The 26,094-nt window shown below is 37.4% G+C and overlaps 1 protein-coding gene across 1 annotated transcript in view; it reads right to left on the bottom strand.

The window, feature by feature from the left end:
- map2 (microtubule-associated protein 2) overlaps positions 1 to 26,094 on the bottom strand; it is a 99,828-nt gene that overhangs the window by 53,315 nt on the left and 20,419 nt on the right. The window contains exons 2-3 of the mRNA XM_082508869.1: positions 18,064 to 18,116; positions 3,085 to 3,224 (exon numbers count right to left, since the gene is read on the bottom strand). The gene's annotated coding sequence lies outside the window, so the exon portion shown is untranslated. The remainder of the gene's footprint in view (positions 1 to 3,084; positions 3,225 to 18,063; positions 18,117 to 26,094) is intronic.

The raw sequence follows: 26,094 nt of genomic DNA, 5'->3' as shown, positions 1-26,094 counted from the left end.
AGAGATCTCCGATGTTGTTCCCGGGATCTGCTGGAGCCACTCGCCTAGCTTGGGAGTCACCGCACCTAGTGCTCCGATTACCACGGGGACCACCGTTACCTTCACCCTCCACATCCTCTCGAGCTCTTCTCTGAGCCCTTGGTATTTCTCCAGCTTCTCGTGTTCCTTCTTCCTGATATTGCTGTCATTCGGAACCGCTACATCGATCACTACGGCCGTCTTCTTCTGTTTGTCTACCACCACTATGTCCGGTTGGTTAGCCACCACCATTTTGTCCGTCTGTATCTGGAAGTCCCACAGGATCTTAGCTCGGTCATTCTCCACCACCCTTGGGGGCATCTCCCATTTTGACCTCGGGACTTCCAGGTTATACTCGGCACAGATGTTCCTGTACACTATGCCGGCCACTTGGTTATGGCGTTCCATGTATACCTTGCCTGCTAGCATCTTGCACCCTGGTAGACAGAACAATCAGCCGAGACTGCAAGACCAGACTGACCAACCTGTGCACTGCCTGGATTGATTACAAGAAGGCCTATGACTCAATGCCCCACAGCTGGATACTGGAATGCCTAGAATTGTACAAGATCAATGGGACCCTAAGAGCCTTCATATATATATATATATATATATATATATATATATATATATATATATATATATATATATATATATATATATATATATATATATATATATATATATAACAAAACTTATCACAATAGCAATTCATTGGTAGGGGGTTATGTGCCAGATTATTTCTTGGCTACGACCAGTAAATCCTTGGAAACTGCTCCCACTCATAACTCCATAAAACAGGAGTTTTGATACTTGACAGATGAGATATAACTTTTTTGTTGAAAGATTGCCCGCTGGATTGTGAACCCCATATTTTGATGCTTCTGGTTTAGCTGTCATGTCATTTGCCGTCTTGATTCTGGGATTCAGGAATATAAAACGCTAGGTTATTAGCTAATAATAGCAAGCTGCATCGATAAATTTTATTGACCCGATAATTAGAATTCAATTTGATTCAATTTTATTTACATAGTGCCAAATCACAACAACAGTCCCCTCAAGGGGCTTTATATTGTAAGACGCTAGAATAATACAGAGGATACCCCAACAATCAGATGACCCACTGTGAGGAAGCACTTGGGAAACTTTAACAGGAAGAAACCTGTTAAAGGGCTCAGGGAGGGTCAGCCATCTGCAGCAACATCCACCAAAGAGCACCAATACCACAAATACAGCTGAAATAGGTGCACTAGGTGAATCCTAGTGGACAGTACAGGATGCAGTTACATATGTTGGCACACTTGTCAATATAAAGTATCTACACTTAAAATCAAGTCCTCAAAAAAAAATCTAAAACTGTTTTTGTATCATATTACAAACATTTGAATTTCATGAATGAAGCTAGGCAATTTAACCTTAAAGTCTGTCGAGACTGGCTAACTTTTGAAGCCAGCGTCAAGTAGCTCTTCAAAGGAATACGGTAACTGCAGGTCACCACTTGAGCAAACGTAGCTGTTTCCGGGTTTTTCAGTCTTCAGACAAACTGGCAACTGGTGAATCCTCTCATCTAACTCTCAGCTTTCCAAGAGTGTATAACTGTACCTTTAGAAGTATTTTATATGGCAGAGTACACTTGGCAGTCACACAGCTGGCTATACTTTAGCATGGGTAACACAGTTTTATTCAGTTTCCTAAGTAAAAGCTTCTAATTATGCATAAAAATGCATCAAGGTAGTACTTTCAGATTTGGGGAATAATTGTTGTAAAAGTTGTAGAAAACTCACAGAAGAAACCAAAATGTTAAAATTCATCAGCACTGTGGGTTTTTTTCTTCTTAATAATGCCTTTTTTCTAAAACCTAAAAAGAGACCTATCTTATATCAGCTTTATCAGGTTTTTAAGACCTTATTACAGCACCTGACGTTTTGTAGGCTTTTGTAGGTGCAGACTAAATGCTGCAGCAAAGACTTTACATCTGAGGATTTTTGTGATTTGTGATTTTTGGCGCACGAGCAAAAAAAACATGTTGAACAGCATGAAATAATACTTCTCTATATAAACAACAACAATGTCGTCATTACTACTGGATACAAATGCTTAAATGCGCAATATATAAAAAGTGAATATGTATACATATGCAGTGTCCCTTTCCACTAGAAATACTCCAAAATAGTGCCTATCATACGTGCACATAAGCATTTTGTTTTTGTTGTTTACACAATATATGTGAATCATATTGTGGCATAAACCAGCCGAAACCAAAATAAAGCAGCAGGTCCATTTACATGAGTTCTTGAGGCTTACTGTCACTTTTAAACAATATTTTTTTTGTCCAGTGAGTCTATTTTATCCTGTTTCTATGGAGTCTTCTATAAAACGACATCATGATTATGTGAGAAATAATGGGACACACCATCAGCTGACCTCGATACATACAAACATGCTCTATACAGACAGACACTTTTACCAATCATCCATAGCCAACCTCACTACCTGGAACACGGAAAACAAAGAAAAGCCATGAAAGCGTGACTGCTTTTCAGTGGGTCTTGGTGCTGATTGTCTCACTAAAGCAGCTCTTCTCTTCCCACTCAGTACCCACTTCCCACTCATAGCTCCTAGCAGCCTGCACTCACATGTACATCCACCCACACAGCCATTTCATCTGTGGAGGTAACAGGCATTCTTTCTCTCCAGCTCTCTCTTGTTGTAAATGTTTCTTTTTCCTCTTTTTGACAGTTATTCATCTTGTATGTTTGAATAGATGAATTTGATTCTGAACAGGCTTAGCACGATAGTAGATGAGGTTTGGCTGGTTTTGGCTTAATTCGTTTAGATTTGGTGAGTTGTTTCAAAGTAACAATTTACTTTTTAATCATTATCATACCGACAGCAATGATTTTGACAGTTCCAGAACAGAACCAGGAGCCTGGGCCTTACTGCACGCATATCTTTCTCTGCATACTATTTTTTTCTAATCATTTGGGCCCAATTTAAAAATCAGCAAAAAAAACCAGCTACCAAGTCTGGCATTATGTTTGTTTACACATACGGCGGAGTCATTACCTGATTAGGTGGGATGGAACTTTGGAATAGGAGTCAGGCTGGATCCAGAGAAACTATCTTCTCTCCCACTATCAAAAGACTGACGTAGAGATTGTCAGAAGAATAGAGAAAGCCAAGTGCGACAGGCCCTTTTGTTGCACCTGTAAGTTAAGAAAAACAAGATCAGTACTTATTTGAATTACATAAGCCTCTATTTGTCTGCAGTTGTGAATGTTTTCTTTGTTCTTAGAATTATTTGACTGTCCCAAAAAATAAAAAATGTTTGTGTGTGACATGATATGACATGATGTATTGAAATTAATCACTAAGTTGCCACAGTAATAGTCAAAACTAGGACAATAGCACATCCAAGCATAGAAACACAGATATTTCTACTATTTTCCCACGCCTGTGTTTAACTCATGCAATGTAACTGAGCAGTAACAGCAACTCCAGCTTCCAAAATGTCCACATAATTCAAACGAGATCTTGCAAAAGCAGCTTACAGACAAACTTGACACAAAAGAGGTTTTTATTTTAGAGCTGCTGCATTAGACACATTCTATTCATATAAATGATGCATAACAAACAGAGTAAATGGCTTAATCACTGAACATTCATTGCAGAAATAATTTGCATATAAACTACTACAGTTTGTTTGTGTACTAAACCCAGATGGATACGTAGTGATGTGGTGAAATTATTAATCATCACAGTGGGCAAGAACAAAAATGCTTCTAAAGTACATTCACTTTTTTATACTTTTTCCATGTAATTATAAAATCAGTAAAATTACCCTTTTTAATCTACACAGCCCACAATCTCAAAGTGAGCTTTTTCTTTTTCCAAATTCCTTAAAAATGAAAAGCATATCTGGATGCAAACTTGTATGTTTATAGGATATTGCTCTGCAATGTACAGTAGGACAAAAAGTATTTAGTCAGCCACCAACTGTGCAAGCTCTCCCACTTAAAAAGATGAGAGAGCCCTGCAATTTTCATCATATGTATACCTCAACTGTGTGAGACAAAATTAGGGGGGGAAAAAATCCACAAATTCACATTCACTGATTTTTTTAAAGAACTTTGCAAATTATGGTGGAAAATAAGTATTTGGTGACCTACAAACAAGCAAGATTTCTCGCTCTCACAGACCTGTAACTAGACCTGTAACTAACTTCTGTAAGAGGCTCCTCTGTCCTCCACTTGTTACCTGTATTAATGGCACCTGTTTGAACTTGTTATCAGTATAAAAGACACCTGTCCACAACCTCAAAAACAGTCACACTCCAAACCTATTACTTTATATTCTAGCTAAATATGTAGCTATATTTTACAGGGCATCTCTGGGCAAAGGCTAAAACATTCTGTATGTGGAACTCCTAGATAAAAAGGAATAAGCTGGTCCTATTTTCGACAGCAGACACAGGGAGATTTGTCAGAAGGAAGGCAGATCATCAATGAAAACTGCAGACTGTACTCGCCTGGAGCTCAGTTGACTTTTCAGCTCTTAGCAATTACAGCAAACTAAAGTATACAGCCAACAAAATGCATGAGTTTGTTTGTTTGTTTGTTTGTTTGTTTTTTTTTGGGGGGGGGGGGGGGGGGCAAGAATATGCACTGATTTAGTAAGTAGCAAGTATGTAGTAAATTGAATATGTAGTTTTAAATCTGATTTTTTATTATGTTTCAGATAACAAATCTAACAAAAACTAACCAAATCTGTCATTATGAGTTATATAGGCTGCATTTGTGAGAATGTTTTCAATTTCAAAATGAACTTTAGAATGCAATACTGTGTGTAAAATCTGTAATCAGTGTGTAAAAAAGTTTTTTTTTTTTCAATTTCTTAAGGAAGCTACACAAATCTACAACACTTCTACCCACAGCTTTGCTCTAATGATATATCTACAAATGGGCATAACTACAGCTCCCTGCAATTTTTTTTCCCTTTTTATCACAACTATCACTAGTTCTGATTACAGCATTACTGCAAACAAAAAAGCAAATACAGCTAATCAAATGCCTGTTATGTACAAAGCTATTCAGCATTTCTTTTTATTGTATATTACTATACGTTAAAGTACTGTATACTCTCAATGATTGATATAGGTAGATCACAAGAGACTTAAATCATTTGAATGCAAAACAGATGGAAACCTAAATCATAAGCATCATATATGACAATGATCAAGCAAGTGCTTTTAAGCAAATATAAATCAGTGATATTAACACCTTAATCAATTTATAGAACTGTAGATACATCTCTATTGGTAGCATGTTGTCTTTAATAGTGTCCAAAATAGATTTTTTTAATATCTTTTTTCCCCCAGTATATAATTAAATTAACCCCCTGCAATTTAAATAGCACCATCAGCTTGCATAACTGTCTTAGCCTCTATGCACACTCAAACTGTGCTGATAATTACTTTGGTAAATAATGCAAAGCAATCAGCTAATGCATGAACATGTTGAGGGTAGAACCAATATTGTAATGGCAGAAAGACATCTCATCTGACAAAAAAAAAAAACCCCAAAACAAAACATTGCAGTGATCAGTGCTTTCATTAACTCCATTGTGACAAATAGGCTTTTTTTTTTTTCCTTTTTCTAAACTGCAATTCAGTTTGGTTGTGACAATATAGCCACAAGGTGAAGGTGTTATTGACATTTGTGGCTTTTTTTAAAATATTTGTTTACAATATGGAAAAAAAATATATACAGCCTGGTACTGAAGCCAATATTAAATATATAGGCATAGTAAACAGTATGGTAGTACTGTATGTCTGTAATATGTAAAACATGGGGAATGGCAGGTAGGGTCACAATTTATTAAAAAGGCTTGGAAGTTGGTAAAATTACTAAACAAAACTTAGATTTGATTCAAAAGCCTACAAGCAGTGCTGCAGACCTCCTGCATCATTTTCATATTTCGCTATTTACTTTATTTTTTCAGTTTGACTGAATTTGCTGTAACATTTTTCATACTCAGACACATTAAATAAATTCTGTATATTTGCCAATTGCACTTATCAGAAATTTGATGACTAAAGATAGCACACAACATAGACACAAAAAACCCACAAACAAATTAACTGTACAAAAAAAGGATGGGATACACTGAAAAAGAGGGTCAACTAAGGGTCTTCTATTGAATACCTGTTTCATGTACCTCCCAGTAAAATCTCACAAAGTTAATGAAGTAGTTAATGAAGTAGTAGTAAGTAGTGTATTAGTGCATTTTTTTAATTTACTAGTTCATACATTTTCTACATAATGCATGTAGTATCTCTACTCTGCTTATTCAGTTGTTGTACATTGTGGACAACAGAAAAGGCGAGTGCCCGAACTGAAATCAGTGACGGCCTTCGGCTAAGAGAGTCAAAGCCTCAAAGATACGAAAACAACACTTACAAAAAGCAGGAAACACATTTTTTATTCGTGCCTCAGCTTAGCAGCTAAGGGTCACATGTGAGTCACACCTCAAACAATGACCTTGGACAAGCCTTTGTGTTCTCTGTGCAAATATTCATTTACACAGTTAAAGATACAGGAAAAGTGCAGAAGCAAGATTCAACTGGGACACTCAGCTGATGGCATCTGCAGCCATGTGGTATGCACTCTTACCCCTCAGCTTACGTGTTTTTGTATAGTTTAAAAGTCTTTTCAATTGCTTAAAAAACAACAACCCAATACACCATTAGCAAATGTACATGACACAAGCAACTATTAAAAGTTAACTACTAAGTGTATAGCCTGTATAAACAGATTCTTATTGTGAGATGTACTCTGCTGCCCTACATGATCAACCCATCTAGCTTCAATTATGTATGGTCAAGAGTTTCTAATAAAAATGCAAATGAAATGCCTTGAAGTGAAATAACTCATTAACAGTGAGACAAAAAAAAAACCCCGAATAAGACAAACCATTGGTGTAAGACTGGGGTAGGTATGATTTTGAACTGTGGTGACACAGCTTCAGACAACAAAGAAGCCAGAACCAGGTCTGGTGAAGCTCTGGAGACACTGCCAGTCTCTGGCAGCCACACTCACCAATTAGTCCATTAAGTTGTTATAGTGTTTGCCAAGCATCAAAGGTCTAAATCACACCATGGTGTTTACTCCACTAGGGTTGTCCTTTTCCCCCTTTTGTACTGTACAGTAGATTTTTGAGTGCAAAGCACCAACTGACCAATGATTAGAATGAAAAAAGATCTTTTTTGTTGTTTTCAATTTTTTTGTAGTAGTGAGTGATTTTTTTTCAAAGAACACTTTAAAAAAAGCTGTAAAGGGATTTCCTCCTTTTACTAACAAAGGCACTTAAATCTGTGTTTCCAATACACAAACTGGCTTTTGCATTTTCTATAATCGTATTTCACACATAAACATAACAGAATATGTGTTACATCACTCCACTTCAGGGTATAACATGATAAGAGTAAATTACATATGGCGTATGTTGTAGATGGAATACCATCACTGTAACCAGCATCACTGGATTTACTTTACAACGGATACAACAAAGAATTTCAAAATAAAAGATTTAAGAATAAAAGTGAGTCCCCATTACCACTCTTCAACTCTCTATCATTCTTTCTAAAGATAATAACATCTCTTGTGGTACTGTCACATACATTCCTTTGATAATAATCTTTAGCTTCTGGAAAATAGAGAATTAATTAATTTATTTATTTATTTATTGACCTTACTACCCTGCCCTCTAAGAAAGGTCTGATTTCTAAACACACCTGACTCTAATCCACAAATGAACCTTTTTACATATTGTCTCATTTGTTAGTGCTTTTTTTAAAGTTGGGTTAGAGATGGAAGAAAAGCCTTAACCCATTTCCATTAAATAAATGGTTGATAACAACAAGCTCATTGTCTGTCCTCTCTGAAACCAGCGTTCCAAGCCTCTATCTAAAAGTTCCAATTAATTTCTAACCCACTCATTCTTTACTCTAAGTTGAGGAAAATAGTTCTGGTACTTATGTATGGTACTTAAACAGCACTTTTCTATTCTAGCTGAGCACTCAAAGCTTTCTAGAATAAGTCTAATTCACCCATTCATTCAGCATTTTTATTTGAGTGTAGTCTAACCATTCATGCGTACGCTTCCATGGGGTTTAGCATCTTGCTCAAGGATACTTTGTGGACTTGGTAAGCCAGGCATCAAACCACCAACTGTCATGATTAGTAGACAACCTGTTCTACCTCCTGAGTCACACTGGCCCCAAAACCTGCAATTGCACTACTTTCTATCACAAATAAATCCAGGCTTACTTTTAAATTATTAAAAATGTGAGGCTCAATACTGGAATAATAAATAGTGGTAATGCAATTCTTCAGTTGTTCCACTTCTTTCAGCTCGCTTTAGGGGTCGCCACTGTTGGAGTCAAATTGTTAAATGTTGTCATTGTGTTACTTAAATTTGTAAGTCTTAGTTCAAACTGTAGGATCAGATCGGAGACATTCCTTTGTTTCTGACCAACTCTCCAGCCAGTTTGTTGGTGGGGGAGGCTATAGTATTTTATAATAGGCAAATCTATGTGAGGGTTCTGTAAGCTTCCTGCTTTTATGATCCTTTTGGTAAGCAGGAGGTCACACAAACGCACCTCCAAACACAAACACACACAAACGCATGCATACACACACTCTCGCACAGGCATGCACACACACATACACACACATACACGCACAGTACCTTATCTTTTGTGACCATAAGGGTTGTTTGTTTTTTGTTTTTGTTTTTTTTACAATGGGTGGTGCTTGTGTGTACTGTAACTGTTTTCAATAAAAAGGCAGCAAGGAAGGCTGTTTATTTGGAGTTGGCTAGGAGACAGGTGAGTAGCGTTTAGCTCCAAGAGCCTGGTTCCGACCAGCCTCCCTTGCTAGCAAGTAAAATTGCTGTTCGTCTTGCTTCCTTGTTGTCATTAACAGGAATAAGTCTCTACACCAGCGGCCTGTGGAAGCGCAGCGCCAACAGCCACAGTGGATCATTGGCCTCCATCACACCCTATCGCCTATCTATCTATCGCCCTATCTGTTCTGTGTACTGTTGATCGTAGCTGTGTTAATTTCTAATAGATGTTTCTCTCTGATCCACAAATGACAACTACCTGTGACCAACCCATAACCTACTTGTGTACACCTCCAGCATACACAGTCTTCTACATACACACACACAAATACGCACTCTATAGAGTGAGCCCATGAGAGTTTTGGACTCATCCCTTTAAGCTACTTTCTTTCCTCTCAGTGAAGGTCACTTTAGCTTCCTTCTTATGTAACCTTGTACCTATAAAACACACACACACACACACACACACACACACACACACACACACACACACACACACACACACACACACACACACACACACACACACACACACAATGATCACACATTCTGATCCTGCAAATACACACATACTGATTAAGCATACACACACAAAATGAAAGTGCTTTGTTCTGTCTCCTGGGACTGCACATCCAGCAGCTACCTGTCAGCCCACATTTTGTGCAATCTGTAGGGGGTTATGTTTGTGCGTATGCATGTGTGTGTTTCAACTGACCAAGCTTGCTGCTTCCTGCTTTGAAAATGCAAGAATCTCATTTATTGTGAATGGACTGGTGCAAGGAGTCGAAATGTATGTGCTGATGCCGCAAGAGCTTTCAGGAAAAAAAAAATCTTCTGAGTCTTGGATTATTCAGTAATACTGTAAAATTGGCTCCCAGTAGGTTCGATTGTGAATCGTATGGTTATGTAAAGCTTTAATTTTTAATGAGTGTATGCTCTGCAGGTTAAGGTCTTTACTCCTGCCTGTATGATTCTGCAGAACAACTCTTATAGAGTACAGTATCAAAGCAGACCTATGTGTATTGTGTAGGTATGGTGGAACCTGTGTATAATCTGCTGCTTAACACCGAGAAGACCAAGGAGCTCATCATGGACTACAGGAGGAATGCTGACCCACATCCACATTAAGGGGACGGCTGTGGAGCGTGTGAGTAGCTTCAAGTTCCTGGGAGTCCACATCTCCGAGGATCTCACCTGGACGACCAACTGCTCCAAGCTGGTCAAGAAGGCTCACCAGCGCCTCTTCTTCTTGAGGACTCTGAGGAAGAACCACCTGTCCTCAGACATCCTGGTGAACTTCTATCGTTGCACCATCGAGAGCATCCTGACCAACTGTATAACAGTCGGGAACTGCTCTGCCTCGGACCGGAAGGCGTTGCAGAGGGTCGTGAAAACTGCCCAGCGCATCGCCGGAGCACCACTTCCTGCCATAAAAGACATCTACAGGAAGCGGTGTCTGAAAAGGGCTGGGAAAATCATCAAAGACCCCAGTCACCCATCACATGGACTCTTCACCCTCCTGCCCTCTGGGAGGCGCTACAGGAGCCTCCGGACTAAGACCACCAGGTACCGGAACAGCTTCTTCCCCACAGCTGTCAGACTCCTGAACTCTGCCTCCTGACATCTGACCCACGTTAACACATGGACTGAACATACACACACCCACAATGGACAACTGTACCCTCAAACACAATAATAACATGGACTGAACCACCACTCACAACCACTAGCACTTTATATAGCCTCTGTAGGAATTATATCTCACTTATCTTAACTGCACTACTGTATAGCTCTGTGTAAATAATCATTCTGTACATTCGATAATTTTTAATCCTACAACTGTTTACAACTTGCATAGTTCCCATTTCTGTATAGCTGTATATCCCAGATTCTGTAAAGTTATTTATTTCATATTCTGTATAGTTTTTCATATTTATATCCTGTTCATAGCCTGTACATAGCTTGTACTCACTACAGCCTGTACATACTTATAGTTATAGAATATTCACAACATACTTCATACCGTGTACATTATAACATACCATAAGACCCATTTCTGTAATATACTTACATATCTATACTATTGCTAATATATCTATATCACTAAAGCACTTCTGGATGGATGCAAACTGCATTTCGTTGCCCTGTACCTGTGCATGTGCAATGACAATAAAGTTGAATTCTATTCTATTCTATTCTAATCTATGAAACCTCAAAAAACTCAAGAAGTGACAAAGTTAGTTGGTCCATCACCTCAATCTTGATTAAAGTTTCTTCACCTCTCTTGCAAAGATTGCTAACAAATCATTTTTATGATCCTGCAACATTTCCAGAGGAGGCTCACATTTTATTTTTGAGAAATAACCCTCAAGTTAATTCAGGTCAATGGAAATGATGCTCAGAAGGCCTCCTCAAAATCTACTGAATATGAGCCATTTGTTCGTTTAAGACAGGACATCTAGAACTTGTGGTAAGCTGTATGAGATGAATGGATATGTCCAGCTACCTTACTGTGCTGGGATGGCAGCTTGAGAAAAGCAACATATGCATATATATGTAATTGATATCTAAAATGAAAAATCTGTGCCATTTAACAGAAATTTCCCAGAGCTTAAACTGAACATAGTGATTATTCTTCTTCATTAGCCCCTCATTTATCATCCCTCTCCTCATTAACCTGCTCCCCCTCAGAAATAGCGGGTGCTGTGGCCTAATGGGAAAGTATGAATTTCTCTGTTCATTTAAAGGTGTGTGTGTTCATGCACATACCCAAACTACAGCATTGATAACACTGCAAAAATTAAGACAACAAACACAACGAACAACTACCAGCACAGAAAAAGATTTTATCTTCTTTGACACCAGCTGACATTATCGGCTACAATGACAGCACAACTTCTGTGTTATTAGAGTAAAAATGTGTAATTAAGTCAATAAGAGACTTATGTTTTATTTTTATGTAAATAAGTGAATGAGATAGTGTGACGTATAAGGGTTTTTCAATTATAAATTCATTTTTTTCATTCATTTTCCATCAGACAATCCAGTTCAATGATAACTGTCATTCAATGCAAAGTGTATGACTTGATACATGAATTTCCTTTTTGTGATTTCACCATCTATCCATTAATTATTTCCCCCATGAAAAAATTGTATGCATTTCATTAAATGGAGAGCTCTTTTAGCCCATTCAATCTGTCTTAACTGTAATGCTGTCATATTCAGATATATCTATCTATCCCTATATATATATATATATATATATATATATATATATATATATATATATATATATATATATATATATATATATATATATATATATATATATATATATATATAATCTGCTTTAAAGCCTGAATTCAAACACAATACCTATTTGCTTTATTTTCGAGACTTAATTAGAAGTGCTGGTGTCAGGTGGCAGACAACAACGTTTTTATGGTAATTCAATAAGCAACAAATGTTTTACCAGCATCCACATACATCTAATGTATTAATTAGATATAATTGTAAGGAAACACGGTGATGTGCACAACCACTGTTCAAAACGGAAGTGACAATATGACTTGTAATAAAAATTAAACACTGAATTGTTCATGTTACCTATACCATTCAACTTTTTGCAGTCCTAAAAGGCACACTGACATCATACTGTAGACACCGATCAAAAAAAAAAAAAAAAAATCAACATGTTTTGACTGAACAACAACGCGGCTCCATGGTGTAACCTAACACATGTGGTTTGGACGTGCAAATCCCTGAGGGTTGCATCAGAAAGGGCATTGAGTGTAAATGTCTGTGCCAAATCACAAATATGCAGATCCATCTGTCAATGTGACCTCTTACAAATAAGAGAGCTTAAATAGTTGTTCTATCTTACTGAACAATGGCATATAAATAAAAATAATAATAATCTTATTCATCACATTTTAGACAGCTAGATTTGAAGGATGGGTGTGATTTTTGATGCTATGACTGATTGGAAGCAGATTGATTCATTTTCCTAATTTAACTAAAAAAAATTACTTTAAATTGAATTTTACTCAGATTTGAGGTCAGTGACTCTGACTGAACAGATGTGTGAACAGTTTCAATTCCTCTTACGGGGACAGAGACCAAACATCTCAAGACTTTATCTGTGACCCATTAAACCACACATGGTTTATTATAACAGCATGTCATATGACTTATGTGACCATAAAACTGCACAGAGTAGTGCAGATAAATATGTCATTTCATTTGCTCCTAAAATAAAATGTTTAAAAATGTTCAGACAAGATCCTTTCAACGCCAGTCTTTCCATGTAGGAAGCAATTTTCTTTCGTGGCCAAACTGTTACCATAAAATAAAGCATAAAAACAACTATCAAATTTAAACTTTCTGGATTCTAAAAACCGCAACCAACACAGTTCTGGTAGTAATTTACAAAGGCACCACAAAGTGCACAAAAACAAAGAAAACACAAATTTTTTCGTGCAGAATATCTCATCCTTTCATTTATGTGCATTTCATAACAATTCTTGTTAATATGGATGAGCACCCTGACAACAAAAGAAAGAAATGAAGATAAAGAGAGCTGAGAACACGAAAGTGGAAATCCAGAATGAGTAAATTAGATATGAAGAGAAGAAAAGATGAAAAGATGCAGGGGAGAGGTAGACAAGGAAAGAAAGAAAATAAAAGAGTCTAGCCTTAGGAATGGAGGGAGTCTGGGCCATTACGTCACTGCTGCAGTGGCTGACAATACCAACATTACATTCTCTCCCTGTCTACAGTAACCTCCACTCACAACATATTGCTACAGACTTCATCAATTCTTTATCATAACTATTAAGGTTGCTGATTCTAAGTGACTAATTTAACATTAATTTAATTAACATTAAAATCAAATGAAAGGCCATTATTACTTTTTCAAATGTTATGTTATGTAGCTTTACATTATTATATATGTGGCCTTTGTTAGTTGAGTTCACTACTGGTTGTTCCCTAGACCTTAGTAAGCCAAATCCTGGACTTTATAAAGGTTCCAGCACTTATTGTGCTCTGTATCGATCAAAAGCTGATCCATATCTCTGCAGTTGTTGTGGTAATCCTGATGCGGGCGAGTTTTTAATATTTTTGTTCAACTTTGTGACACACAACTGAGAATGTTTCCCTTATAAAACATAATATGCAAGTGAAACATTCTCTGGTAAGGATTGCCTGACTTTCTGGTTTAGCCACCAAATTGTGATGGAGCAAAGGAGAAAGTAGAGGCTAAACAAACGAGAGAAGGTCAAACAGACCTGCTGGGAAATGCCACTAACGTTTTCCCCTCATGGTGACAGCAGGGAAAGCGAGACGTGCAGAAGGGTTGCATGTTTTCACATCAGGTGTTCTCATTGTGTTTGAACATACACGGAAACTGACAAACATTACCCTGCTCAGCCATACTGATTGTTGTCTGTGTGTGTGTGTGTGTGTGTGTGTGTGTGTGTGTGTTTCTAGAAGAGAGTGCAAGAGGAAGTGAGAAACACTAACGTAGACCCTGGAGCTGAATGATTATTATTGATTGAACGGCTATGAATATTGTAGAAACAGCAGCATTAAAGGTGGCAGTGAAAATTGTCACCTGTAGCCAGTTAGAGTGAATAAATAATTAAATATGAGTCTCACTGGTGTGTTGTCAGTAAGGAGAAAACTGCTTAGAGCAAAGGTTCACAAGTTTGTTACATACAGTGGTTTTATGCTTTAAATGTCCTGGTTTTTACAAATGTGACTGCATTGTAGGTTCAATTTTACACAGACAAAAAAATGTTTTGTTTCCATTACAATATAATATTGTAATGGAAACAAAAATTAATCAAAAAAAATTGTTAAAATAAAAATCACAACAACTGTATAAAAATTACAATCATCAACTCAAATACTTGGTTCAAATGGAACAGAAATTTCTATTAACTTGTAAGAACTGTGTAGAACATGAATCAGTCTGTGTCAGATCCTGAATCTGAAATTTCCACTGAAGTCACGGGTAAGAAGTAAGTGAAACCAAGGCCATTTGCTTTTTGAAGTTTGCAAAGACTGCTAAATTTTGCCAATGGTTGTTCACTCTTTGCAATATAGCACGCTGTTCTAAACAGCTTTTTCAGGAGTTCTTGTTGTGCTTGGTTTATTTTTAGTATGTTTTTTGCAATTGCTGTTTGTTCTGGGAAAGATACTGCAGACTGGGCAATAATACATTTCTTGCATTTCTCATGGGTTGTAATGGGGTCTTTCTTAAAATTACTAGTCCCAGTAACAAAGGCGCTTGTCGACTCAGAAATCAAATGAAACTCACAACACACCTGGCAGAACATCATGTTATTTAGCTTGTCATATTCCAGCCACAGAAATTCTTTTGTCCATGAAACCAAAAAAAGCTGCGCTTTGTTTTTGCCTCATAGTCTGATTTGTCATAACTTTTCCGTTTTGTGGTAAGCTTTTCTTTGGCTGCCCCTTCTTCACCCTGACCTGTCTTATTTGGCTGAGCAGAACTAAAATACCAGCGTAAATCCTGCTGCTTTTATACACGTACTTACATAACGGTCAGCGATTCTTTGCGCACTCAACCTCTCACATGTTTAAGCTTGCTGCGAGAGATTTCACTTGTCATGTTTGAATAGTAAGCTAATGAGTGATAAGACGATGTCAGAGGAATTGGTGCGCAATTAATCGTCACTCACCAATCAGTGCTGCTGCTCTCTACACACCTTTCGTGCAATCACAAAATGAAAGTGAAAGCAAAAAACAAGCGCAAATTCAAACGCGATTTCAATATGTCACATATTGACAGTGGCTCACCGATGCCAATGACATAATTACTCAGCTACATTGGCGAAAGAATGCAAAAGCATAGACATATATTTTCCTTCCTATGATAGCCCGACGGGCAGGGCTGAGTTAGTTTTTGGTAGCCCGACTGGAAAAATCGCTAGCCCCGGGACGTTGGCCTAGCGATTTTGCGAGCCCTGCAAATAAAGTGTTCAAAAACAGAAGAGGCCTGAATGCTGTAATTTCACTATATTTGACAGGGTGGCAGTAACCGACTGATGACCAGTGACAACAAAGACTCTGTTTGTGTAACATTTAAAAAAAAACAACTATGTCATCTTTTTCAGTTGTATTTTTTCCTAATATCTTTGAAACTGATTCAAAACACATCAATTTAACTTCAAGACACACTGCATAAGAACACTTTGATGTTTGATCATTTGATAACAGTCATCTAGCATTTTTTTATTTTAAAAAACCTTTATTTGCTGGTTGTCTTGAACTGACAGTGATGATAAGCCTTGAGCAAAGCGAGTTATTGCTCTTAGTATCTGGCATGACAGTGTCTTGTTGGTGTGCTGGTAGTCTTTAGCTGCCAAACATAGGGCAGTGTAAAAAAAATACATGTTAGTACATCCAGTAGTGTGAGCTACACTTGTTTGTGCTTGTCATGTTCTTGGTCCTAGAGCATAGCCTCTAAGATGAAGAAAACAGAAGTAATCATAGACAACGAACTGCAGTGAATTGAAAGAGCACTAAAAACATGTTTAAAACGATGAAAATCACTGAGCACTGTTCAGTACAGCCAATGTTTTCTGGAATTTGGACTCCACTATAGTTCTCTATGTTTAACCAATTAGCAAACTATGAATTAGTGAATTTTAATGCATATTTTAAGTTTACAATTTTGAAAGAAATAATGTAAATAATTTTTAAAACTAATAAAACCCCTAAACATTTATTTTGAATACCTATTTAGCCAAAATACTTGAAAATTTTGGCAAAAATTTGGATTAAAAATTTAATAATTTCTTTAAGAAATTACTTCTCTGCCATTGTTGCTATTGTTGTGTGATAGGGTCAAATTGTAGTATTGTATTGTAGTGTTAAATCATTAATCTCTGATATTGATGTGTTGCTTCTGAAATGTTAAATAGTCAAGTTAAAGCTAGTGAACAGCTGGGATATACTGTATGGAAGCTTCATTACACCACTGAAATAATTACTACATCAAAATGACTTCAATTATATATATATATATATATATATATATATATATATATATATATATATATACATACATACATACACACATACACACACACATGCATTGTTTTTAAAATCACAAAGGAAAGCTGAAGTGTCTCTGGGACATGATAACTTGACAGACAAGCTGCGGAAGTGACAGAAAGCAAAACATGCAAAGGATTACACTGAGATTCGAAACAGACAGTGAAATGCAGGTGATGTGTGTCTATTTGATTCATGTTTGCTACTGTTAGCTTGTGATGTTTGCAGCTGTTTCATCACATCATTATCTCCCAAAAACACTTCCATTTTCTTTCATAATTTTTTTCTTTTGGCTTTTGCAGCATTTTTCTATTTACTTATTTTTTCCTAAGTAGTGCATTTGACCTCTCAGGGCCACCGTAGCTATACTGCTTCATCCAAAACTGGATAAAAAAGATAAAAGCTGAGGTTGGTGATTTCATCATTTATTTTTCTTCCAACTTTTCAATTAGTGGCATCCAATTGGATACCAGTTGACAACACTTGAAAGCAGAAGTAATTTTTGACAATCAGAGTGAATCTGCAGTGTCTTCATTAGTTGTGATAATGCACGTTTCCAATCTGCACATTAACCACGTGAAAGTCATACTGCCTGTCTGGGACCGTCTAGACATGTCCACACACACACACACACACACACACACACACACACACACACACACACACACACACACAAAGCACTAATCACACAGTTGTTTCAGGCACATGCTCTCAGACATACTGAACAAATGACAGATACACAATGCATGTTGTTATACTTTCACAGACTGCTGGATTCATCATAAAAACAATACCTTCACAAATTCAGGTACACATACACAAACAATTCCCCAGCATGACAAGGTGGCTCAAAAGGAGAAAGAAGTGAAACAAGAGAAAAACATTTGTTTTTTTCTGTTACTGGTCTGAAACAGCAATTGTGTCCATATGAAACAGGCACAGTGACGCAGCATCTTTGCAGCAACACCCAAAAGCATATGCGGTGGAGACAGAGAGGAAGAGACAGAGGCTGAGATGACAACACAAAGAGAAAGGGGGAGAGATTGAGAAGCTCACCTGGCTAGATGAAATGTTGTTCGAGGCTCACAAGAAAGGATAACATCCGAGACCTGAAAGGATGAGGGAGGATAAGGGGAAAGAACAGTAGTGGGGGGAGAAAAAGAGGGAGGAAGGGAGAGAGGGAGGAGGGAGATTAGATTAGGCTGCCAGTACTTTGGGTGTGCAGTGGCAGGTGGCACCTCCGTTAACACAAACACACACACACACACACACACACACCATCATCACTACATCTTAGGGACAGATGGAAAGGAAAGGGGAGAAGTATAGGTGAGAAAATTGCTGAGCCTGCACAGGAGTGAAAGAGATGAAAAGACAGTAAAAAAAAACGAAGGCCCCGTGTGTGCCTGTTGATGCCACATCTGCAGCCACAAAGACTAGCAGCTATGTCTGCCTCCCTGTTTTCTACTTCTTAAAGATACACACAACCTGCAGTTCCATTTGCAGACACACAAAAATTAGCTTTAGTCTGACATGCACAGTCCAAACATACCAGAACACCAGGACATTACAGGCTACTGTGGGTATCTTCGGAAAAGGGCAATGAGTTAAGAGCAATGAATAGCACTACGCTAGCAACAGACTGCATAAACCATCAGTATCAAAATACTTCCTACTAGTAGACAAAGATTGGCAGAAAATCCGATCTGTAATCCGATTACTATTGCAAAAAAAAAAAAAAAAAAAAAAAGGTGATTAGATTATTGTTACTTTCCTGTAAAAATAATAAAACAAGATTTAAAAACAGATTTTTTCATTTGATTCAATTTTATATGATGGATTTTGCAGAAAAAATAGAATTGGGCTGAAAGGTTTGTTGTTTCATAACATATTTAGGTTGTTTATCATGTTTTTAAAAAGTAACTAAGTAATAAAGTAATGAATTACTTTTGAAAATAAGTAATCAGTAAAGTAACTGGATTACTTTTTGGAGAAGTAATTAGTAATTAGTAACTAATTACTATTTTCAAGTAACTTGACCAAAACTTCTAGTAGAAATACACTATGTTGTCAGAAATATGAAGAATGGGTCGCTCTCAGCTCAGTGAATTTCAACATCGAAACGTGATAGCAAGCCACCTGTCCAACAAGTGCAGTTGTGAAATTTCCTTGGTACTAAATATTCCACAGTCAATTGTTAGTGGTATTATAATAAACTGGAAGCAATCGGGAACAAAACCTCAGCCACAGAGTGGTAGGCCATGTAAGAGATCGACAACTTTCTACATCGAGTCCATCGCTAAAGACCTCCAAACTTCTTGAGATAATCTGAAGACTATATGAACAATGTGTAGAGAGCCATGGAATGAGTTTCCATGGCTGAGCAGCTACAATCAAGCCTTACATCGCCAAGTGCAATGCAAAGCGTTGGATGCAGTGGCGTAAAGCACCCCACCACTGGCCTCTAGAGCAGTGCAGATGGAGATCACACTTCCCATCTGGCAATCTGATAGACAAGTCTGTGTTTGGCAGTGCCAAGACAATGATATGTGTCTGACTCCATTGTTTATGTGTAAAGTTTGGTGGTGGGGGATTATGGTGTCTCCAACTTTGTGAGAAGAGTTTGGGGATGGGCTCTTCTCGTTCCAATATGACTGCACACCAGAGTACAAAGCAAGGTCAATAAAGACATCAATGAGCAAGTTTGGTGTGGAAGAAATTGACTGGCCTGCACAGAGTACTGACCTCAACCCCACAAAACACCAAACCATAAATGTGTTTCAGGAAGAATGGGCAAAAATTCCCATAAACAAAATCCTACACCTTGTGGAAAACCTCCCAAGAAGAGTTGAAGCCGTTATAGTTGCAAAGGGTGGGTCATCATCATATTAAACCCTGTAGATTAAGAACGGAATGTCATTTAAATTCCTATGTGTGAAGGCAGATAAGCGAATACTTTTTGAAATATAGTGTTTCAAATATTCTATCCCTTTTGATGAATTTTCTTTACAAATTGCTTCATTCTCATTAGTGATCTGGAAATAAGGTGTCAGAAGTCATTCATTTTATTTATTTTATAAAGTACTCTTGCAAACCATTTCCTTTCCTTGTCTTATCTTATTGCTGGAGCCCTACACGCTTAAATGATTATCAGCTATGATGCAGCTAAGTGAAATCTATTTTTAAGGTCAAATCATCACAGTTTCTGTGGTAAAAAGCATGTAAAATTATCGAAGAACATACATTTTTACAAACCCAGTCTCAAAATCACCTGACACCTAACTACCTGACATAATGAAGAGCAACATTAATGCCAGGAGGCAGTGGTGACAAGCTGTTAAGCAAAGACACTAAAAATCCGATCTTCTTGTGACCAAAATAAAGAATATGTATGGTAGAAGTATAATACTGCTGTACATTTGGAAAAACCATCAAACAGCTTTTTCCTTTCCACTTTATACCCGCTTGCCATCCCTTAAAAGATGAGTATTTGGCTTAAAGCGCTGACTAAGTGTCTAATTGGAAAATAATGACTCAGCAACAGCCCTACCAAAGTCCCTTCATTGAATTCATCACGCTCCTGTTAACAGTCAGGGCAGTGAGCTGTAGAGAAAAAACTCATCTTAAAAACTTGCATTCTCATTCATCACGTCATTACATTAATTTCAGCCATTATATAATACTGCAAAGAAGCATCTCCAGAAACTCTATAATGTAAAGAAATGCTGTTTATGAATTCCCTGCTGCAGACTGTTCACAGGTTATCACGAATAACTTTGTACTGTCAGACATAGATTACACATCACTGATTCCTTCACTTCTGGAGTATTAAATCCATGTCCAGAAAAATTAAAAAGGGATCTTACTACCCACCCCCATACCTGAACTGGACCATCTCCAGACATCTGCTGTGCCACGATATTCTGCCCATGAATGGAACACAACTGGAAAAGGTTCAAAAGCTCCTGATTAACGTACGACAGTAAAAAGACGGCAGTGTTTATACTCTTGCCGCTGAATGGGCCGAAAGGGAGAATAGCTTTCAGGAGAAAGACCTTCATCAGAAGGATTCAGATATTTCTTAGAAAATTCCTTAGAAAATGCAGCTTTTGCACAAAACATATCCAGGAGTATTCCTGAATGAATTTCCAAATATGGCTGAGAGAGGGAAAAAACTATTCTACTCCCACATTTGGAGAATTCATATCCTTACTCCTAAAGTTTCAATCTAGTGTAGTCTTCCTTTCAACACCTTTTGGCATAAGCTCCCCTAAACAAGCTAAAGGTGCGATTCTATAACCATGTGCTTTGGCTCATGAGTCACTTGATACCTCAAACATAGAGGTGATGTTCAATGTAATATCCAAAAGAAATTTGACTATGTTATTCATATCACAACAAAAAACAACCAGACAACAAAATATAAACAATACATGAAAATCAGCATTGCAGCAGATTTCAGTCACAAATTTAATCTACTGATTCATTTTCTTTTAGCTAATAGATTTTTTTTAAATTCTGAAAAACAATGTTTATATTTATCTCCCTCTTTTATGGAGATTATTTAATTACACCAATTCCAAAACTTACACCAATGACCCCCCCCCCCCCCTTTTTTTTTTTTTTACTGTGCCCTAAAATACAGTTAAGTTCTTCTCTCTCACTCTCAGACTCAGAGACACACACATACATATGGTACATCAGTCCCTTAACTAATTAAAAGAGAATTCTCTGATGTTGTGCTTTTGCAATTGCGAATAATTCTTACCCCAGTGGCTGTAGAGCAACCATAAAGCTGCACCCACAGCAACAACTACGTGCTCTGGTATGTCCACTGAGGATCACTCAACTTTTGCAAAAACAAAGCTCCATGTCATTTGAATTTTATAATGTGTAGGTCAGTGTAATATTAGCAATTATGGAAGAAAATATGTGACTTTGCTATACTTCAAAAGTTAAAAAAAAATCTTTTCAGCATTAAAGATGAGTCTGGACTTCTTCATTTGTTTCCTTGCTGGTAGCTGTAGTTGCATTTGTATATGTGTGTGAGTATATTTCTGTGTTTACACAACGTTATTTTGTTACAATATACCATCTACTTGCCCACTTTGGCTGAAGTGGCTACGACATTTTTCGACATTAAGAGGCTGAGAAGAAATGTCACAGTTGTGTGCGTTAAATATAAGGCATTTCAATAGTTAGTGTAAATATCTGTGACCATTAAAAAATATTATTTACTGATTTGCCAAATCTGAAAGATGACTTTCAGACTGAAAGATGTGCCCAAGGACAACAGCTCAACATAAAGAGGAAGCTGGAGGTTTGAGAGACAACAAAAAGATGGAGATAGGCAGGGTTTTTTTTATAGCTAATCTCCCTTTTTTAATCAAAATTATGAATGTGTTAAAGCTGTCACGAAAACAGCTATGGCATGCCATTCTTAGTTATTAACTTGTACTTATAATGCTAACTTCTCAAATCCCTGTCATGCAGTAGGCGTGTCAGTCAAACCCGTCAGCCAGCATTTATTCAGTGTCTGCGCTTGTTTCACAGCTTTATCCAACTAATGCCAGTCTGCATCTGGTCACAAATGAAAGCTTAACAGACAACTTCTCATGAACACAACAGTCCCTTCCATTATCACACAGTCTCTGACTGAATTTCCATCATCATTTAAAACGCCCTGTAATCAGTCACAAGCAATAAGACTTAAATCGCTTCACTTTTTACCTTCAGTAGGAAATGGCTCCAACAAGCGTTCAAATTGTATTATTTCCCAAAGCAACACTTACAAATAAACCGTATGTAAAAGCATCATAACTGAATGTTGTGAAGCTGTATGACCTGCAAGACATCCAACTTCAGCATTTATTGGTGCCTTTTCTCTGTACCTTGGTTCAAGTTCCAGGTCAAAACCACAGTTTTATCAATTAAAAAACAAAGAAATGCACTGCAGGCTTCACCTGTAAGCTTCCTTTAAATGCTCCACTCTAAAGCAGACATTGTGTTTGTGTATGCTATGAGCTACAACCACAACAGGTTACTTGCAGGATGTGTGTTGGATCTGCCTGTGTGTGTGCTTTCAGAGGCCCAGAAAATCTCTCGTGGCCCAGGTGCAAAATAACTATGAATCACCATCACATCAAAACCGAGACAGCCAAACAGTCCCCAACAAAGGGAATTAGAAGTTGTCTTGGGGACTAAATTTAGCCAGTAACTCTGTAGCTGCCAAACATCATTTCCTTTTATTGGAACTGATGACAGGTATATTTCAGCCTGGAAGAAATGCCCACTTAGGACAAGTTAATTCCCTGAAAAGGAAGAAAAAAACAAAACAAAGGAATAAACTATGATGTGATGAGATTAGATTTAAGCAACAAAAAAAGAGAATACATGCGAATTTGATCTAGTTCTGGTTTGCATCTTCAAAATACCTGAATTGAGTTAACAGCTATTATAGGAGGACATCGACATCCTCAAGGTCTTTTTCTTCCTGTAAATGACAGGCAGTTTTGTTTATAGTGCATCATTTTGATGCATTATAAACAAAACCTGTACAACTGTCTGTGACCGTCCTCAACTGTAATGACAAATAACACAAAGATCACTACAGCCACCACTGATACTTCATTTATTACACCACAATCCCTGTAGCTTCATTTTCACTCAATCAATCTGGCTTGGTATCTAGTTAGTTACATCCCTAACTGTGTTGTGGTAAACATGGATTAATCTACCAAGTCAAAACTCCCATGCAAACAGACAGCTCCACTGATGGGAACAGACTCTGGTCTCTTAGAAAAGCGGCCAAAGCTCCTTATGCCAACAGGATATGCACACCAGGAGGCAGCAGGGCAAAGAAAGCAAGCATGTAATTGGGGTTAGCAAAAGGCCAGAGGGAACAGAGAAACAGAAAAAAGAAAAGACGGCAAATAAAACAATTATGCCATACATCTCTCCTCATTGTTGATTCCCTGTCATGTAACCAATGGGCCCAGTTTTTCTCCTCTCTGCTTGGACAAATTAAGTCAGAATGTCATGACGGGGAGGGAAAAAAAACAGTCACTTTTAACCAGCCGATACACTGACTGTCTATGTGACCGATGTAGTTTAAATTGTTAGGATCTTTGACCTTGATCTGACCTTAAAGCTGTCAGCAGAAATATGTGCTTAACTCCTTAGAAAATCCACAGTAGTTTAAGCCTTTTATAATCTAGTGTCCAACAATTAGTCAAGATAGTGTATTTATTTTAGACTAGGATATGAGAGCCAGTGTTATTCACACTCTACAGATTACTACAGACACGACTTTAACAAAGTCAGGTAGATGACGTGTCTACGAAAACTTTAAACTTCTTCTGTCCTATGGTGAAATAGGTCTTCTCTTTTTAGTTCTATGGTGAAAAAGGCAGACATATTCAACTCATAAAAGAGAGAGCACCTTCATGTAATCAGTACCAATGAGTAAAAGTACAGAGTCAGACGTGTTGCATTTTTACATTTGAGAATTAAGTCAATGTTTCACTTAAAAGTGGCTTATAAAACAGCCTTGATTGTGGAAAATAATCCTAATTAGTGATGTTTTTAAACACTAAATACAGAACTGTGACAGTCTTGTCTTGAGTCTTCATGGAATGACTTTCCATGGCTGAGTTTCCAAGTCTTGAGTCACCCATCATTTCTGTATATGTTGTTAGTGTACCCGTTTCCCATTTTCCTAATTTATTGAAACGTGCAAACAGAGATGGAAATACAGCATACGATACACCGAGTTTGCACAATTCAAACAAGCTTGAAAATCAATATTTGGTAGGACCAACTTTATTCTTCCATATATCCTGAACTCTCTTAGTTAAGCTTTCTTATTAAAGTAGTCTTCAGGAATAGTTTTCCATGCTTCCTGAAGAACATCTAAAGCTCGTCTTTGGAAGTTGGCTGCCTTTTATTCTATTCAAGGTTCAAGGTTCTTTACTTGTCACATGCATAGTTATACAAGTATAACACACAGTGAAATGTAGCCTGACACGCTCCTCGACATGTGCAAAACTTGGGGGGGGGGGGGGGTGTATTCCTCTATCAAGATGATCCCATACAGCTTCAATAATGTTGAGGTCAAGGCTCTGTGGAGGTCAATCCATGACTGATAGTCCATTCTATGTTTTTCTATCCAGGTACAGTTTTAGTGCATTGGCAGTATGTCTGGTGGTGACAAATGAAGGTGGTGACAACTGCGTTCCACATGGAATTGCATGTTGGATCAAAATCTGATGATACTTTTCTGCATTCATGATTCCATAAATTTGACATATTGACAACAATTGAAACCAAAAACTTTAAATCTTGATTTCTAACTCTGTAAGTCCTGTTGCTACAGATTTTCAGCTCAGGTCTTGAATAATATGGCATACCTCAGCTTTTCTAAGGCCTGCCACTTCTTTTTTGTCCTCCACTTGCCTGGTTTCCTCAAACTTTTAAGTACACACTATACACCAGCTATGCCAAGATAAAAACAAAAAGGGTTGTTGTCACTAGCAGTGTCACAAGCTGCTAGTAACAAAGTGCCTAAGGCAAGTTTTATTTACCCCTTGAGTTAGGGACATTTTTTATGCGTGAATGATTTATAGATTAATGTTAAGTGGCTTAACAAACAAATAATTCCTATGAAATTCTTATGGAAATGGTCAGGTACAAGGACTGGACTGAAAACAAGTGGAAAAGCAGCCAATGTTTAAAATGAAAGACCTTCAGAGAGCCTATTGCTTTACCACTTTACAAGAAACTCTGTCCCATTGAAAGCAAAATATAAAGAAATTACAGGTGACTCTGGACTTTTGCACAGTACTGTAGCTTATAACTTACACTATCGGTAACTTATACTTGATTTACTATCCCTCCATTACTGTGTTGTTCCTTTACCTTTAAAGGATGCTGTGTAGTCTATTTATTACATGTTGTCATGCATGAATATTCCCAGAAGTGCTGCCACATTTACCCCACCATTGTTTGTACTTTTTCCTTTCAGCATGTGCATGTCTGTTTCTCTGGGACCACTAAGATGTTGGAAAACATGAGGCACAGACATTCATC

The sequence above is a fragment of the Aulonocara stuartgranti genome (genome assembly GCF_965226115.1).
Source record: "Aulonocara stuartgranti genome assembly, chromosome: 16".
In the NCBI taxonomy this organism is placed as follows: domain Eukaryota; kingdom Metazoa; phylum Chordata; class Actinopteri; order Cichliformes; family Cichlidae; genus Aulonocara; species Aulonocara stuartgranti.
This window is presented reverse-complemented; position numbering and strand designations above follow the sequence as displayed.